The 19,328-nt window shown below is 43.3% G+C and overlaps 1 protein-coding gene and 2 long non-coding RNA genes across 7 annotated transcripts in view; 1 reads left to right on the plus strand and 2 right to left on the minus strand.

The window, feature by feature from the left end:
• Window positions 1–1,159: 1,159 nt before the first annotated feature.
• Window positions 1,160–4,925, minus strand: LOC309349734. Its single transcript, XR_014160148.1, has 3 exons — window positions 4,858–4,925; window positions 4,512–4,630; window positions 1,160–3,906 (listed from the first exon to the last, which is right to left on the minus strand). It is a non-coding gene; the product is annotated as an uncharacterized lncRNA (long non-coding RNA).
• A 4,114-nt stretch (window positions 4,926–9,039) lies between these two features.
• The window catches only part of IRF2 (interferon regulatory factor 2), a 42,117-nt gene continuing 31,828 nt past the window's right edge, over window positions 9,040–19,328 (plus strand). The window contains exons 1-2 of one of the 5 annotated variants that reach the window (XM_081875905.1): window positions 9,040–9,269; window positions 9,505–9,878. The gene's annotated coding sequence lies outside the window, so the exon portion shown is untranslated. Of the gene's footprint in view, window positions 9,270–9,338; window positions 9,462–9,504; window positions 9,879–19,328 lie in introns of those variants that run through there. The other 4 variants (XM_081875907.1, XM_081875904.1, XM_081875906.1 and 1 more) reach the window with 4 other exon arrangements.
• On the minus strand, window positions 9,707–10,942 carry LOC309349740. Its single transcript, XR_014160154.1, has 2 exons — window positions 10,731–10,942; window positions 9,707–9,902 (listed from the first exon to the last, which is right to left on the minus strand). It is a non-coding gene; the product is annotated as an uncharacterized lncRNA (long non-coding RNA).

A 19,328-nucleotide genomic window follows, 5' to 3' on the forward strand; every position in this document is an offset into this window, starting at 1 on the left:
GCGTACAGCTTCCGGGTCATGTGGCCAGCATGACTAAGCCGCTTCTGGCGAACCAGAGCAGTGCACAGAAACGCCATTTACCTTCCTGCTGGAGCGGTACCTATTTATCTACTTGCACTTTGACGTGCTTTCGAACTGCTAGGTTGTCAGGAGCAGGGACCGAGCAACGGGAGCTCACCCCATCACAGGGATTTGAACCACCGACCTTCTGATCGGCAAGTCCTAGGCTCTGTGGTTTAACCCATAGCGCCACCCATACGTTGATGGAATGTTCACTTTAGCACTATGCTGAAGGCAATCTAATATAAAAAAAACTGCTCAAAACAAATAGTCACAACAACAGGGTGTGTCCTAAAATATAGTTCTCAAGTATCAAAGGCAAAGTCTACCTCATCCATCCCAAAATTGCCTCCAGACACCAATTAAGGAGTTCTGGGTTAAACCACAGAGCCTAGGACTTGCCGATCAGAAGGTTGGTGGTTCGAATCCCCATGACGGGGTGAGCTCCCGTTGCTTGGTCCCAGCTCCTGCCCACCTAGCAGTTCGAAAGCACGTCAAAGTGCAAGTAGATAAATAGGTACCGCTCCGGCGGGAAGGTAAATAGTGTTTCTGTGCGCTGCTCTGGTTTGCCAGAAGCAGCTCAGTCCTGCTGGCCACATGACCCGGAAGCTGTACGCCGGGTCCCTCGGCCAATAAAGCGAGATGAGTGCCGCAACCCCAGAGTCGGACACGACTGAACCTAATGGTCAGGGGTCCCTTTACCTTTTTACAACCTCCCTTCAGTACAGATCCCCAAATGACTTCTCCAATGAGTCTTCTAAGTGTCCTTATGTCCTGAAGAATCAACCAAGATTTTACACAGTATCCATTTTAAGTATAATGGCAACTTTGATTTTACTTCTTAATCTGGTCTCTTTGCAGTGCAATCCTATGAATTCTGAAGTCCCACCATGTTGGATGTTTATTCCCTGCCAGTATGTGTGCTGAGGACTGCAGGCTAGAATTGTGTATGAAAGCTGATTTCACACAATACTGCCCGTATTAATGGTACATGCTGCAAGGCTGCAGCAACGTTGGCTATAGGGCCCACCAGATGCATTTATTTACTTGATGTGTGACTTAATCCTGGAATCCAGATGTAAGTGAAAGTAAACCCAACTAAAATACTTTCATTTACTTTTGCTAGTCCAATGACTGGAATTTACATGGCTTTGATAAAAATATTATGTATACCTGGGACAGGGGTCTCTTCTTTCCTGGGTTATGCTGTAAAACTCCCTATAGACTGATGGTTTTATAGAAATAACACCAGCAATAGTCCAAAGGAATTTCACTGTACAGTACTATATCATCTCAATCCAGACTACAGTGGTACCTCTACTTACATTCACCTCCAGTTACATCTCCTTTGGGATACGTAAGCGGGTTTCGCCACACAGGCATGCACAGAAGTGTTCTACCATGCTGCGCACATGCGCAGAAGTGGTCCCTCCAGTTGTGGAAACCTCAGGATCCGACCAGAGCTCCGGAAAGGATCCCATCCACAACCGGAGGTACCACTGTATTATAATGTGCTATGTGGGCATGAGATCATTGCCACAGGGTGTCACTAGAGATAATGAAATAATTTGCCAAGGCTGAAAGCTGCTCAGGAGTATCTGATGTAAAACCAGAAGAACCCAACAAATCCTGATTGAAGCATCTTCTAGAATATATACTTGCTTGGGAATAAGTCCCACAGAGGGATTTATTTCTGAATAAACATACAAAGGACTGTGCTGCAATCTGTGTACACACCATACATTATAAGCATGTTTCTCTCAAAGAACTGTGGGAACTTACAATGTCGAGAGTACCATAAATTGTAGCTGTGTGAGGAGTAAACGAAAGTTCGCAGTAAATGCATGGTGTGTATGTAGCCTTAATATCTAGGTAAATAATCTAAAACTGTTCAATAATATTGCAAATTCACATTTAATAAATAGATGGTTGAACTGCTTATAATTCCCACCCACACTTGCATGGGTTGGTATACATCTTCAGAGAAATCAGGAGTTATAGCCTTGTCTCCCACATAGAGTTAATATTTCCACAACGGTGCTACAGAGTAAAAGTTAGTTAAGAAATGTTTCCTGGTCCAGTGTCTTTTCAGGATTTATACAAATTTACTTAATTGCAGCAAAGAAAGCATAAATACTTGCATTTTTATTTATTTGTGGCATTGTTGTCTGAGCAGCCCAGGACCTCTGGGGAGTTCACTTTGGTGCTGATGACACAGCAGTTTGACTTCACCCACGGAGGTGCACTCCATTGTCTCTCGAGACAGATGGATAGTAGCTCTCTGAGAGATAAACTACAGTTCCCAGGATTCTTTGGGTGAAGCCAAGTGATTTAAATTCATTTAGAATGTACAGTATGGTGTGGATGTGGCCTTGCTCTGTTCTATTTACTCTGCAGCTTATTTCATTTATCTGGCTTATAAATATGACAGTATTTCCCCCTTTTTATTTATTTCTACTTACTTAATTTGTTAGTCACTTTTTTGCCATAACAACTCAAAGCAACTTACAAAGCAACTCACAAATACATACATTAAAAGTAGGGAAGAAATACATTAAAAGCATCCCACTCACTCTAAAAGGCCACAGATAGTTAAAAGCCAAAGGCCTGGCTAATAAATAATGTTTTTGCCTGGTGCCTGAAGATATGTAACAATGGAGCCAGGTGAGTCTCCCGAGGGAGAGCAACAAATGGGGAGCCACCACTGAAAAGGCTCGTTCTCATATTGCTTTTTTAAACCTCTTTACATTGGCTTCCTCTCTTCATTGCATTGATTTTAAAATCTAACTTTGAAATGTTTGCATTCTGTTGCTCCAGATTATTAGTTTCCCCTGTACATTCTTTCTAGACCCCTGAGTGCTTCTTGTTCTTACATTTCCATTTTCTTTATTTTGTTATACTTTTATAAGTCACCGCCTGCAGCTATTTCTGCCATCTAGTCCTTCCTACTCTTTAAGAGGGGCCTTCACATATTTATTTTCACATATCTTTTCCAAATGAAGTATTTTAATTCAGTCTCTCTTACTCCATTGTATTCCCTTACAAAGGAAGAAAAGGAGAGGTTGAAGAGGTATGTTTACAGGATGCTGTTTTTCTTATAAATTCTTTGTTATTATATTGCATTATATTAATCATCATACATAGTTCTCCCTCCTGGGGTAGACAAATCTGGTCAATTTTGGTTCCTCTCAGTTTCTCATTCTTAAGTTCAGTTCTCTATATTTCCACATCAGCTGGCAATTTTCAAAAAAACTATTCCTCATGAAAATTTATCTGCATTTTAGTGTGGGTTTCTTCTAATGTACAAAGTTTTGGAGAACAGTTTTCCATAATCTAATGGATTTATCTGTGCTATATTCACTAATTTATGCATCACATTTATTTTTGTACACACTGCTTGGCTAGAGAACTACATTGCAAAATTCAGAGAAGTATGAATTTCAAAGGATGTTTGCGTATTTGTTTCAGAAAACATAGATTTGGCAGGTTTGTCTTTAAATGCAACCTGAAATTAATTTCTTCCCCATCCTTCCTCCTTCCTCTCATTTTTTCTGATGTATACACATTTATTTATTTGTTACATATTACTTGACTAGAAAACTACACTGCGAAATTCAGAGAGGTGTGAATATTGAAGGATACTTGTGTTTTGGTTTGCATATTATTTTGCGAAGTGTGACTTAGGTGTGACCTTTAAATGAAAGCTGAATAAAAAAAAAAAAAATTTAATCCCTAGACAAACATTAGATCCATTATCCTTCTGTGCTGTGTTTCTCCAGATTCTAAGACTGAAGGCAGGTACTGTCTTTGTCTTGATCTATTAGTGGCTGTGGAAGCCTCTTTTGGCTGAAGAACAGAATATATATATATATATATATATATATATATATATATATATATACAGTTAATTAAATAATCAATATTAAAATTCATGTAAAGAAAATACAGATTGGATATAATTGAGCAGGGGGGTGCAGAGATTGAAAACATTCCATTCTTATTGGTTCAGGCTACTATAGAACTCCAATATTCTTGCCAGCAATTTTGCTGGGGTGCAGTTTGATTTATAGAGCCACTTAGATTGCTTCTAACTGCCAAATTGATTTAAGAACCTCACTCAGTGTCCAATCAGGCCTTTCACCCACAAACTGAACCAATCACAGACCAGATCAAAAGCCACCAGTTATATGGGGAGTTCTATCATTTTCCAAGCCTCTTTTATTTCCTCAAGCTTAACTTGATTCAGCCTGTGTTTTATTTTTTCTTAAATATTTTTTCTCCTTATTTCAGTAATCTTCATAACTTTTAAATATATTGTTTCTATACTTCTCATCTGTTGTGAATATTTAGTCACATTCATCCAAGTTGTTTCACGCCTAACAGTCAGTTTGAACCTCGGCCTCCCAAGTCCCAGCCCATCACTGTAACCATTACACCATACTAACTTGTACCTTTTTTTCCTGGGATGACTTCATCTAATAAAAGAGGTATTCTTAGTTTCATTTGACAAATGCTAGAGTGGTATTCTATGTACTGATCCATGTCACTATTTGCCAAGTGGGGGGGGGATCTATTACAGTGGTACCTCTGGTTACGTACTTAATTCGTTCCGGAGGTCCGTTCTTAACCTGAAACTGTTCTTAATCTGCAACACCACTTTAGCTAATGGGGCCTCCCGCTGCCGATGCGCCACCACCTCATGAATTCTGTTCTCATCCTGAAGCAAAGTTCTTAACCCGAGATACTATTTCTGGGTTAGCGGAGTCTGTAACCTGAAGCTTATGTAACCCGAGGTACCACTGTAGTCTGACAAGAAGTGTTTCAGGCTTTTTAGGGCTTACAACACAGACAAGCTAAAACAGTAGGTTCCCATGGAAGTGGGGAGACAGACATCTATGAATCGGCATAGACCTCCTGGGCACACAGCTTCTCCTCAAAGGCCTCACTCTTTTTCTGCCATGAGGCAAGTCCCACTGAACACAGTCTGAATTGCTCCCAAGGAAACATACTTAGCACTCAATTGTTAAGTTCCTAATGGCCTGTCATTTACACCAAAGTTAAATATCTTAATGTAGCATATTTCTATCACAAGCGAGTACCACTTCTTAATTCCTTTCCCAATAAAGTGGTTCCCTAGTTATGAGGAAAAATATAATGAAATCTACTGCTGCCTCCCTTTACTACATTTAGGCATCAAAATACCTACAGGTTAAGTATTTAACTCGTTCCAGAGGTCCGTACTTAACCTGAAACTGTTCTTAACCTGAAGCACCACTTTAGCTAATGGGGCCTCCTGCTGCCGCTGCGCCGCTGGAGCCCGATTTCTGTTTTCATCCTGAAGCAAATTTCTTAACCTGAAGCACTATTTCTGGGTTAGCGGAGTCTGTAACCTGAAGCGTATGTAACCTGAAGCGTATGTAACCTGAAGCATATGTAACCTGAGGTACCACTGTATTGTTTTCAGGATCTGTACATGTGATCTGTTGTTAAAAGCATGGCCTGCGTATTTTATTGTTTCCAGGTTTTGAAGATGGCACCAGGATACTGCCATTATTCTTGAAATTATCAGGGTTTTAAAATATATATTTGTGTCAGATTGGAATTTATTAACAATTTCTCCCATCCCTGCACTGCCAATCTGGAGGCCCACAAGTTCCCCATTCCTGCTGTGCGTGTTTTGTTTTGGTTTGGTTTGGTTTTTAAAAATTTGCCTGGAGGGCAAATTTATAGGTTCCTGTTTTGAAGAACCACTTTTTCTGGCAGCTTCCTCAAAGCCAAAGCGCATTATTTTCTGATGTGAAGCAGTCTTTGAAATAGAAGCTTGCAGAATATATGTAACCTATAAAGGGATTCCCTAGTACAGTGGTACCTCAGGTTAAGTACTTAATTCGTTCCGAAGGTCCGTACTTAACCTGAAACTGTTCTTAACCTGAAGCACCACTTAAGCTAATGAGGCCTCCTGCTGCCGCTGTGCCACTGGAGCACGATTTCTGTTCTCATCCTGAAGCAAAGTTCTTAACCCGAGGTAACATTTCTGGGTTAGCGGAGTCTGTAACCTGAAGCATATGTAACCTGAAGCGTATGTAACCCGAGGTACCACTGTAATTATGTACGTTAGTATTTATGTGAACTAAGACAGAGGAAGACACATGAAAGGTGCTAGACTGAGGTAAAAAATATTGTTATGATAAGTATGAGACACTTGATGAATGGTAAAAAATTATCTGTTAAGATTTTAGAGGCCTGAGAGAAGTGCCAGGATATGCTGACATTACCAATAAAGGACACTGACATTAACTGTGGTGGTTTTGTAAGCTTCCAAAATAAGCTTCACTGCAAGGTGAATGGGCCAGGTGGTAGGACCTCTCAGCTCCAGATGGTCTTGGATGATGAATTATTTGGATCTGTTCCAATCCAGCTTTTGGCACAGGAACAGCCTGAGCCCCCAATGGAAGATTTATACCAGAGAATTGATTGAAGAAGTGCCATGTTCTTAGTTCTCCTGGACCTTTCATTGGCCATGGTGTCCTTCTGGACTGCTTATCTGGGTTGTTTTTACAAGACCTGGTCCTGCGGTGGTTCCTTATGTTCTAGAGAAGCCTTTCTAGAAGGTGATACTGGGAGACGATTGTTTCACTTCATGGCTATTGCTGTCTGGTGTATCCCAGGGTTCAATACTATCCCTTATGCTCTTTAACAGCTACATGAAACCACTGGCAGAAGTTGGAGGTTTGGGCTGCAGTGTTCATCAGTATGCTGGTACCACACAGCTTTACTTCTTCAGATCCAGGAGATCAGATCCATTTACTACTTCAGATCCAGGAGAGGTTGTTTTTGAACTGTGAGTTGCATGTTTTGTTGTTTGTTTTGAATGTGTATTTCTAACTTACGGATTTTGCATTCCCTCTCGCTTCATCACACATGACCAGGGGGGATGACACAGTAATGTAAAACCCAATAAAGAATAAGAACTATAACATTATTTGAAATATACCCATCTCCATCTATTTAGTATATCACTCAGTACATAGCCAAGCATCTATTGGGCCTGGCAGAAAAGGTGTCTTCAGCTGGGACCCTAAATGAACCAAAGCTGGTTAATTCCCTAATTTCCCTTTATTTAAGAACACAGGAAGATGTCTTATGATGAGTCAGGCCCATTGGTCTTTCTAGCTCAGTACTATTTAGCAATACTGACCAGCAGCACCTCTCCTGAGTTTCAGACAGGATATTTTCCAGCTATACCTAGAGATGCTCCACCACTGAGCTATGACTCCAAACACCTCCATTAAATTCGGCTAATTCGATAAACTGAAAGTGTAATATATGTGTCAATGTGTATATGTAAAAGGGAATTCTGGCAACAGGTGGACTGGAATTAACTTTAGTATTTGTCCAGCAATATCCCCCCACCTTTAAAGGCTGCAGAGCTGGTTGCCAATAATTTTATTTTTTCTGGTGTGTGAGACAAAGTTTTGCTTTTGGTATGCGTTTTGAACAAAGATTAAAAAGTGGAAGTTACAAGTGGCATCTGAAAAAGAAGCAGCGAAGACAGAGGCAATAAGCACAATGAGTCATTAATGTCTGAATTCCAGTTCATCTTTGCCAGAAATCATACACCATGTCATTGAATCATCTCAGAAAAGGAGTGGGCTACAAAACAAACAAAAAAACCATCAGCCAGGAAGTTCTGCTGACTTGGGAGATGTATCTGCTTTATTCTATGACGCCAGTCTTTTGAAAGACACGTTTTAAGTTTTGTAGGCAAGGAAGACTAATTTAATAATTAAGTTGGCTAGATAATTTCTCTAATTCTTTTAAGCCATCTTGAGACATGTTTGTTTCACTTTCTTCCCCAGGCTTTCAATAAATATTTTCAGGGCAGGTTATTATTGTTATTTATGAATTTATGTATTAATAAGTAACCATGAAAAGGAATATGACAGCAATGAAATAGTAAAAACAAGCAATGAAAGAGGATTAAAGACTCAATAAATGTTAAAAAGCCATGGAAAATAGATGGATCTTTGCCGGGAATCAAAATGATGAGAGAGTAGATACTAGGCAAGCCTTCCTGGGTATTGCATTCCATAGGCAGGATGCCACCACCAAAAGAAACACAAGGCATGGGCTTGGAACTAAAGGACCATGCAGCTAATTCTACACCCAAGAGGATTTGGCCCTGTGGTTTTTTCAACAACAGCACATGCTATACAGGAAGTGACTTTTCGAAAAGGGAGGAGTTTCACAGTGGTTGGCTGCTTAAAAAAACAATCCCACTGATTATTTCCCCAACCTCATTATAAATAAAAATTCAGAAGAAAGAAAAGAAAATTATACATGTGGCACGGCACTGTATGCCCTGACTTCTCAAATCCTCGCTTAGATAAGCAGCCACTGCCTCTTAGGCTGTTATTGTTTGTTTCACAATGACTAGAAACTTGGCTCTCTTTTTTTAGCAACAAAACAAGCCGAATCTCCCGGTTCTGCCAGAGGCCGCCGGTTCCACAGCGCGCGCGCGCGCGCACACACACACACACACACACACGGCGTGCAACGCCCAAGGTCGGATCCAGCATCTCTCGGTCCCCCTGGGTCTCTTCGCACAAGGCTCTGGAAGATGCTCGGGCGCCATTCCGTCCCCAGGATACAGCATCCGACCACAGAAAAAGGAGGCGAAGACGAGGAGGGGGGAAGCAGTGGCTGCTTGTAAGCCCTGGTTTCCCTTACCGAGGAACCGAAACCTCTATTTCCGCCTCCCCCTCCCCCACCAGCCACTTTCCACCCGCTCGCCGTGGGCTGATGTCGCTGTTGCTGGAGGGAAGTGAAAATGAAATCGACTTTTCTGAGAACTGATGAAAGCAGCGGAGCCTGCCAATGAACGGCTGCGGCAAACTTCCGCACCCCTTTCTCTCCTTCCAGCCCCCACCTCCCCTTCTCTCGCTCTCTGCACAAACAGGCCTGGAAAAGGAGCAGGAGGAGGAGGAAGGGAGGGGGGGATTTCCAAGACTCAGCTCCTCGCGGCTTCCTCCCCTTGTTTTGCTTTCGATCTGGGCTGATCTCCGCCAAAAGCAGAGGAGGAGGGAATAACTTTTAGTTTTGCTCCCGCGATTTATGCAGCCGCCTGTTTTCCTTTCCATTTTGCGTCTCTTGGCAACCGCGATAACCTTGAAGGGAACTGCCATAAATAACGCGAAACAAACTTATTGGTAAGGCATTTTTTTCTAAACAAAAACCAAAACCCAAATATTAATCCTTTGCAGATTAGGCGTTTCTCTCCCCGCCCCCCCCCCACATGCTTGAGACGTTTGCTTCCAGAAATGTTGCTATTGATCTTGATTGAAAACAAAAATAAAAGGCCAGCGCCGTTGCGGGTCATATGATTTTAGGTGCAGCTACTGGTAAGAGAATGCAGGGCTTTTAATTTCACTTTTGGATTTGCAGAGGCTGGGAAGGGATCGGCTGGAAGGACGCGTTTCTCTCGCTGGTTGTGGGGCTCTGAAACAGGCGGTTTGCTTAGGGGGTTGCCGGATGGCGAGAAATAGCGGCAGAAACAAAGGCGAGGAGCGATTGCGACGGGGCGGAAGGGAGAAAATAATCTGGATTTAGGAGCACAGAATTTGAACCGAGCCCAGGAGCACCTTGCTTGGGGGACGCGGAGGAAGCAACTTTTATTTTCACTCCCGCGGAGGTTGACGAGAGAAGCTAATGGAGCTGCTGAGCTGGTGGACACTTGTTGTTTTCGATCCCGGGATACGTTGGCCATGCGGATATTATTTCTGGCAGCTGACCAGCCTCTTCGCGGGCGTGGAAGCTAGGTGAGCGAGCGAGTGCCCCCAACCCTGCAATGCACGAAGGGGAGCTGTGCATAAAACCGGGGGGCGGGCAGGGGAAGGATTTCTCTTCCCACCTCGGGGACTTTGAACCCAGCCATGGTGGGGCAAGGCCCGTTCCGGTAGAAATCGCTTTGCCGAGAGAGGAGACCCGGGCGGTTCCCGGGGCCCTGCGGCTGCCGCTTCCTATATGCTTTTCCTTTCCCACTCGGTGCTGTGAAATGAGGTCGGGGAGGGGGGAATTGGGCTGGGTGGTTTCGTAACGTGTGCTTGGTACCGAAGGGCGCCGTGTGCTCTTTTTTTGCTTTTCCCCGCAGAGGCCTTGCGGCTGCCATCTCCGCTCTCCCCTGCCCCTCCCCGAGAGGCTGTATGTAAGAGGAAGAACCAGGCAGGGAGGCGGCCTTGGGCTGGAGCCGGAGAGAAAGGGAGGAAATGGCCACTTCCCGCCCTTAACTAGCAACTGGCACTTGTGCGGGGGGGGGGGAGACACACCTGGAGGTGCCACTCTGCCCGCGGCGGCGGGGGGAGCCCCCGCCTCCCCCAAATACAAGCGTGACCCTTCCCCCCCCCCCCCGCGAAGTAGGTTGTTGGTTACACAAGCCTGGCTCGGCCACTTCCTTTTCTCCTCCGCCTCAGCGGCCGGGTCAAGCCGTGACGTGTCTGCTCCGCTTAACCAATGGGGAGCCGGATTCGAGGCAATAGAACGCGGCACTGGATACTTCTGCGGCTCGAGGCGTGGGAGGAGAAAGGCGAGACTAGGTGCATTTTGTTCCCGGAAGCTCGGCTTATCTGGTGTAAGGGCTAGCAGATATACCCCCTTTCGCGCGCTAGCCTTACCCGTTTTTGCTTGAAGTCAGGCCGAATAGGTTGGAAACCGACGTTTTTTGTTTTTGCCAAGGGATGGTTATTATTCTAGGGCAGGGTTTGGGGAACCTGTGGGCCTCTAGGTGCTGCTAAACGGCAACTGCCATCAGCCCCCCAGCCAGCATGGCCAGTGGTCAGGGATGATGGGAGTTGGAGTTCAGGAACACAAGGTTGAGAAAGGCGGTTCTAGAATGTCACAGCTGCCTATGTTGGCCTTCTTTGTTGGTCATTGTGTTTAGGTACATGCACAGAGTGTAGGGCTTGCCAATTAGAAGGTCGGCAGCTTGTATCCCTGCAACGGGGTCCCCGCTCCTGCCAACCTAGCAGTTCGAAAGCATGTCAAAGTGCAAGTAGATAAATAGGTACCACTACGGTGGGAAGGTAAACCGCATTTCCATGCACTGCTCTGGTTCGCCAGAAGCAGCTCAGTCATGCTGGCCACATGACCCGGAAGCTGTACGCCAGCTCCCTCGGCCAATAAAGCAAGATTAGCGCCGCAACCCCAGTCAGTCATGACTGGACCTAATGGTCAGGGGTCCCTTTACCTTTACCTTACTTAGGAAAGTGTACCTTAGAACAGAATCTCTTGTTAGCAAATTCATGGTGCCATCTGGTTGATTTACTCTGGTTTAATTAATCTAAAATCATTACCGCCCCAGTTTATGCTTTGCCACTTTTAAAGGATTTGTTCTAACAACCTTAGATTGTAGCATGGCAGCCCCTTTGCTCACTGGGATTTAGCCGTAAATGTCATGTGCAGAGGCAGCAGGCATACCAGTGCAGAGCAGTCTTTTGTGAAAACCCGGTGTGCACAGAGTTCTGTGCATGTCTTGTATGTGACTGTCTCTAAGGAGACAGCTAGAAGTCAGCAGTGGTTGCCACACTTAAAGAAACCGCTAGAATTTTACATGAATTAAAATTTGATAGTCTGTAAACCTGCATTTCCACTTTTCACTGAATCATGACACTGAATACAAAAGAGCCATTGAAGTGAGGGGCATAAAAGTATATTGGCTATGAATGTTGCAATGTTCTGTGCCTGTAATATCAAAATGTACTTTGTCTGCAAAAATTGCTCAGCATGAAAACTAGGCTATGTGAGAAGTAATGGGGGGGGGGCTTCTCAGTAGTGGCACCCACCCACCTTTGGAATGCCCTCCCATCAGATGTCAAGGAGATGAGTAACTATATAATCATCTGAAGCTTTTTAAGGCTTTGTTTTTGCTTTATTATGTTTTTATATATGCTGGAAACCACCCAAAGTGGTTGGGGTAATGCAGTCAAATGGGCGGGGTAGAAATAATAAATTATTATTATTATTATGAGGAACACAACAACTCAATTCCAGTGAGAGTCACTCATTGAAATCAATGAAACAAGTTTTTAAACAGCAAACTTAAGCCCCATTAATTTCAAATGGACTTAAGTGCAACTGACTTTTACTGAGTGTAAGGAAGTCCTGGTCTAAAGGTTATTTGGAACAAGGGGATTTTTGGTGTTCTAAGTCTTTGTTTGGTCCAGGTTTGATTTTCCCTATCCCTAAATTGTAGCAAATTCCCTTCAAAAGAACGGCATCCTTTGCGTTGGGCAGTCTAGAATTCCTAATTTGAGGAAATGCTACCATTTTTGAAAATCTCAATCTGGTTCTCTTGGATCCCAGAGATCGCATAGGAAAAGGGCCTATCATTAACTCTTAAGATCAGATATTCATACCAGCTCAGTTAGTATGCAAATATAAACATAGCCAAAGTCTTGGGACAAGTACTTTTTAACTTGTTCACAAATTATCTAGAGGTAGGGTGAGTAGTGAGGCAGCCAAGTTTGCTAAAGACTTCAAATTATTCAGGGGATTAAAAGACAAAAAGCAATTGTGAGGACCCCAGAAAGGATCTCTCCAAACTGGGGAATGGGTATTAAAATGGCAAATGCAGTTTAGTATGAAGTGATACTGGGGTAAAAAAAACTTCACATATACACTGATGGAATGTGAACTAGCAGTGGTGCATAGGTTGGTGAAAATGTTGATGCCGTGTGTTGCGGCAAATTCCTTTTTTGGAAATTGTTTGAAAATAGAACTGTCAATATTATAGTGCCTATTTACAGACTTTTGGTGTGACCAAACTTAGCATACCGTCCGCAGTTCTGATCTCACCTCACAAGATTGAGCCAGAAAAGGGCAGTCAAAAACAATCAAGGGGCTAGAGCAACTCCTAAGAACATCTAGGCTAGCATCCTGTTCTCACTATGGCCAACAAGTTGGCTATGGGAATCCCGCAAGCAGAACCTGAGCTCAGTAGCACTCTCCCCTCCTGTATTTTCCAGCAAATGGTACAGTCATACCTCAGGATAAATACGCTTCAGCTTAAATATTTCCAGGTTGCGCTCTGTGGAGACCCGGCAGTAACGGAATGCGTTACTTCCGAGTTTCGCCGCATGCGCAGACACTCAAAATGACGTCACGCGTATGCACGGAAGTGGTGGAACCAGATGCGCAGTCGCATCTTGCATTTGCTTCAGGATGCAAATGGGGCTCCGGAACAGATCCTGTTCGCATCCAGAGGTACCACTGTATTCAAAAGCATACTGCCTCCAACCAGCAGAGCAGAACTCCCCTCTAAGGAAAGCTTACAATGCTTGGTTCTTTCTGGTTTTGAAAAAAAGATGAGTAACAGGGGACATAATAGAGGTTTATAAAATATGTGATGTGGAGAGCATTTTCTCCTCTAAAAACCCAGGTCATCCAGTGATGCTGAATGGTGGGAGATTCAGGGCAAACATTTGCTACTGCAAGGTATCATGATGACAGCTACCATAGATAGCTTTAAAGCGGGATTGGGCAAATTCATGGAAGATAAGGCATATTGATAGCTCCTAGTCATTATTACTACATATTAGCGCCAGCATCAGCCAGGATGCCCCAGGTGCTATTACTGCACTGTTCTGCTGTGGCTTTCTTGTAGGTGTCTGTTTGGCCACTGGGGGAAGAGAATGCTGGACCTGATGGCTCTTTGGCCTGGTCCTGCATTCTCAAAATAAATGTGGACACTGGGACAAGTTTCAGTTATTTACACTTCCTATATTGTAGCACTGACGCCAGTAATGGCGCAACATTTCTTGGGGCAGAAATTGTGCTTGTACTGAAGGATGGCCATTTTAAAATAACACTGTGGGCTATGTTCAAGAGCATTACTTAGGGGTGTATTGTGTCTCCCCATCCCATCTCAAATTAATAACAGTCCTGATTAATTTGTTGAAAACTAGACATTGCTCAGCTCTAGCTGCCATCTCGTAAAATATCAGTGTGGTGTACTGTACAATAAAACACAAAACACCATTAAAAACAGTACAGTTGGTAGGCAGCTACCAAAGCCAGAAAAAATGTGTGGACCCCTTATCTGGTGCCTCCAGACACTGCTCTATGGGGAGAAAGAAGGATGTTATTTTAACATGCAATCTCTCTGGCCACCTGGTTAAAAACCCCTTCCTTCCTGGCGATAGATCATATAGTCACATCTCAAGTAATTTGCTACTTTCGGAAGCAGTAGTGGGGAGCCTGCGGCCTTCCAGATGTTGTTGGACTCCCAACCAGTTCCCATCAGCCTCACCCAACATGGCCCATTAATGGTCAGGGATGATGGAGAGCAACATCTGGAGAGCCACAGGTTAGTCCTCCTGCTTTACAGTGAGGGTGAATCAGAAGGATACACCTGCATCTGAAAGTCACACCAAATTGAGAGTTCCCTTTAGGACATAAGGGTGTTGTGAGACACCCTTCGAAAACTTGGATCGTTTGTGCCACAAAGTAGCGTGGAGTTGGATATAGATTAAAAACTATGGCTGTTTTCACTTACATGTAGAACTATGGTCAGATTTTAGAAACGGGTTTGTGTTACTTGCATGTAGACCAGGGGTCAGCAAACCTTTTCAGCAGGGGGCCAGTCCGCTGTCCCTCAGACCTTGTGGGGGGCCAGACTATATGGGGGGGATTTCTGTGCCCCACAAATAACGCAGAGATGCATTTTAAATAAAAAGACACATTCTACTCATGTAAAAACACGCTGATTCCCGGACCATTCATGGGCCGGATTAAGAAGGTGATTGGGCCGGATCCAGCCCCCGGGCCTTAGTTTGCCTACCCATGGTGTAGACAGAGAAGTGACTTTTGTTTAATTTAGCAGCATTTACTCTCAAGTAGATGTGCATAAGATTGCCACCCATAGAGGGTCTTGATTCTAGTCACAATGGGTCTACCCAGAGGAGCACTGATTCTCAAAAGTCTCCAGCTGCAAAAGCCTCATTCCATCCAGAAACACTTACCTTGTTGGGACATATTGTACATTATTCCTGCTGGGCTGCAGTTTTAGAAGCTCTTGCAGCTTCCAAACTGCATTGATGCCTGCTCTGCTTTACTGGCACAAGTGCCTTTTTTGGAGCACAGCCTGAGTTTGCTACTTCATAAGCATGAGTCATTCTTCCAGTGTTAAACAAGAACAAAATGTGCTCTCAACATGATGTTCTTTACAGTAAGGTACTCTTAGCATCAATGATTTGTTAAAACACTGCCTACTGCTGTAATGCTGAATGCTGCTTATGAGTTTTGTTTTCTGTTTAAGGGCACTTTTGCCATGCTGCTTATGAATGGGGAGGAGGTACAGGGCTACCAATACAATTCTGAATGTGTGATCTCTGTGCAAAGGAGAAACTAATAGGCTGGGCGGCTGAAAAGATACTTGTGGCGTGTCCAGGGTTTTGTACGTGGCCAGTGGGTTTAGAAAAACAAACTTGTGTTTTTGTATCAACGTTAGATTTCCATGCCATGTCACAAACTACTTTGGAAAGTCCCCCCCCCCCCCCCACATTTTAAGAGTAGCCATATGAAATGTGCCACTTATGTAAAAGAAGTCTGCAAGTTCAAAGCCTGTCCCCAGCCAGACTATAGAATACTATTTGTGCAATTATTTGCATAATGACCTTTTTCTTTGCAAAGCTATCTCAGATTATGAAGTAAAAAAAAGAAAAAAAAAGATACAGATATAGATGCTCAAACTGTAGTCTGTGAACTCTGTTCTGTGGTCTGCGAAAAGGTTGTACAGTCAAGAATATCTGTTCTTGGCTGTGCCTGTGTTTTATTTTTTATGATAATCAAGGCCTTTTGAACCAGGGCTGGATTCAAATAGGCTAACAAGATTCTGGCCTAGGAGCTGTGATTTTCATAGTAAGATGCTGGTGCAGTCTACTAATTTCCCCTCTTAAGTATTTTCTGAAATAGTGGTCTAGACTAGGGTCCCATCTGCACTATACATTTAAAGCTGTATGATACCACTTTAAACAGTCATGGCTTCCACCCCAAAAAAATCTTTATTAAAAGTGCTGAGAGTTATGGTGAGACCCCAATTCCCCTCAAGGAAGTAAACCCAATGTGGTTAGGAGTCAGTCTCTCTTCCCGGGGAGCTTTGAGAATTGTAGCTCTGTGACAGTAATAGGGGGTTTCTAACAACTCTTAACAGCCTTAACAAACTGCAGTTCTTTGGGGAAAGCCATGACTGTTAAAAGTGGTATGATGTCATCTTAAACATATAGTGCAGATGAGGAAACTCCTGCAGCTAAGCTGGTGTCTAACGTATTGCTCTGAGGCCGAGAGGAGGTCTTCTTATCTGGGTAGTCCAGGACCTCCATACACACTGCCCAGGCTTGCGCCCCAGGAATGTCATTTGGGTGCTGCCAGTGCAGCAGTTTGACTTCACCCTCAGAGGCACACTCCATTGTCTCTCGAGACAGAGAGATTCCAATGACCGCCTTAAACACAGTGCAGGTGAGGCCTAGTTGTCAGAGCAGTAGGCAGGATAGTCATCAACCATAAATAATTGATTGGTGGTTGAAAACAGAATGTTGAAAGAAATCCAAGAAGTTTATTTAATCATGTATGGACCACTTTCTTTATATAAAATATCCAAAAGTGATTTATAAAAATAAGGAGCCAAAGACTCTTAAATCAACAAAGAGCCAAGGGCCCCAAAACAACTCAATACACATATACTTACAATATAAATAAACAGCAAATATATATTTTTAAAAATCAAATGTCTAGCCTATAAAACTCTTAAAATAAACGGTACTAAAGATAATGAAGACAGTGACAGCGATGACTCCAGTGACCAAACTTGAAAGTGAGATGACTGAGTGACTTCACAGAGCTTTGCTCACAAAAGCAGACACATCCATCGCATTAGAAAGGTAAGGGTATGGTTACTAAAATATAAATTAGGCATGTGCTTTGATTTTTAGAAGGAAAAAAAGTTCACTAAGTGGTCCACTGAGGCTCCAGTAATTTTTCAAGTGATATTTGAAGTTGGAGGTGGCGGCGGCGGCAGGGATTTTGAGAAACACTGTTAGTTCTACTTCCAAATTTATGACATGTCTACACATACATAGGACACACAGCACCTCCACAAATATCTGTGCATCAGATGAGAGGGGCAATTGGCATCCTCATCAGAGTGCTGAGCTAGGTAAAGAACTGCCCTGAAATCTACAGGTGAAGGGCGATATACAAGTTTAATAAATAAATAATGGGGGGGGGGGGATAGAAAAAGACCCTGCACTGTGTCTGCTGTACTTTACTTTTTTCTACTGCCAGTTGTAAAATGGTGGCTTCCTGGTGGGGCAGAAAGAATTGCACGGGGAAGCTTTTCCAGGGCTTGCCACCCCTAGTTAAAAAATTTGTTTTGCTCACACGTTTGTATGGTTCTAAGATCACAACGGGGAGCAAGTAATTCCTTTCCGTTTTGTTTTCTCATCGGGTTGGTGTTACGACTGGTCTGTCTCATAAAGTTGAATTGGCATTTTAAAGAAATGAAGTTTGCAAGGCATTCTGCCTTCTCAGAATGCTACATTTGTGATTAACAGTACTTAGAAGGGTGTGTATTATGTCTAAGGGCAACAGTTCTCAAAGAGTGTTTGGCTACCAGTCACACGCCTACTCACACGAAGGGACACTGTAGCATAGCTCCTGATTCCCACAGTCAGCGCATGCAGAAATCTCCACTGATGAAACCCAAAGCATAACACCAAGTGTTTGTAACAATAGAACAAGCTGCATTCATAGAGAAGCTGCTTAGTCATGGGGAAGTCCAGCGCACCTTGTCAGGCAAAATCCCCCTTGGCAAGTTGCAAAAAGGATTAATTTTGCAATGTATGAGACTGAACTTTTCCCTGCCATATGTATGACAGTTGTGCAGTTAAGTTCCCCATTGTAATACTTCTTAAAATAAAAATAGAAATCACCAGTCTGTAATCACAAGCAGCCTGCTCTAGTATAACTCCATGTGCCCCGCAGACCAGCTGACTTGGTGAGGCATCGCACCCATGCCTGACAGCCAGATGGAGAGGCTAGGCTTCCTTGCAAAAGGCTAGTTGTCTGTTGCAGAATGCGCCTGGCACCCGACTAATTTCGAACACTGTAAGATGGGCCATTGGCTCTGATCCAGCAGACTTATGTTCTCATGATGTGTAACTAGTATAAACACTGTGGGGCTATTACCCTTGTGTTACAGGCAGATGCACTGGCAGATGAAGCTGTATAATCATGCTCCAACAGAAATTAAGCCATAACTCTCTGGTACATTAATACATTGCACATTAACTATAAGTTACTATATATGTGCAAGAACTCCAAACTAAATCATTTATAGTAGGTGTGGGAAACCTTTGGCCTTCCTGATCTTCCTGAACTACAATTTCCATAATTCTTGGTCTTGCTTGCTCTGGGGCAGGTGGGGATAGTAGTTCAACGTCTGGAGGACAAAAGGTTCCCCATACCTGGTTTGTGGCAAGCCGTGTAAATTTTTGAGCATCTTTAAGGGGGGGAAATAGCCTCATTCTGTTATAGTTAAAGGCACTGAATATTATACATATCCTCTGGCACATGTGACCGAGTATTACTACTTCATTTATGTAAACCTAAAACCAGCAACAGAAAAGTAATTCACACATGGGAAACAGAAAATAAAACTCATAAGAAAGTTTGCACAAATAGCCAGGGGCTGTGGGGTTCAGTGCTAAGGTGGCAGGCACTGCTTTTGCAATAGCCAAGTAATGGTAATTTCCTGCTAATTATGTTGTTGTTGTTGTTGTTGTTGTTTGCAATTGTAAAAAAATGTTTTCATTATCCTTTGGATGTGGTTCAGAGTGTTCACCTTTGCAACTCAACATTACAGTAGGGCTTGAGTGACAGAAACAAAGCACAAATGAGCAAGTACAAGCAAATGTCAAAATGCCCAATTTGGAAAGTCTTGTGCTTGGGAAATTTCCAAGTCCTTAAAGGTGAAGAGAGGGATAGGGGTGGGGAACTTCACTTTCTAAAGAGATCATCTTTATTTCCAGTCATCTGTCTAGGCACAGGTGATCTGTAGGTGGGAATGTCTGTACCCCAAAGCCATGGGTTAATCATGCTGAGAACTGGAGGGTTACAAAATAGGAGCGTTTTTTTATGAACAGCTAGAACAACCCCACCCAGGTAATAAAACAAACTCTTTAATCAAATATCACATACCTTTATTGCACTGAGCAAAT

The sequence above is a fragment of the Podarcis erhardii genome, assembly GCF_964252035.2.
Source record: "Podarcis erhardii genome assembly, chromosome: 9".
NCBI lineage: Eukaryota > Metazoa > Chordata > Lepidosauria > Squamata > Lacertidae > Podarcis > Podarcis erhardii.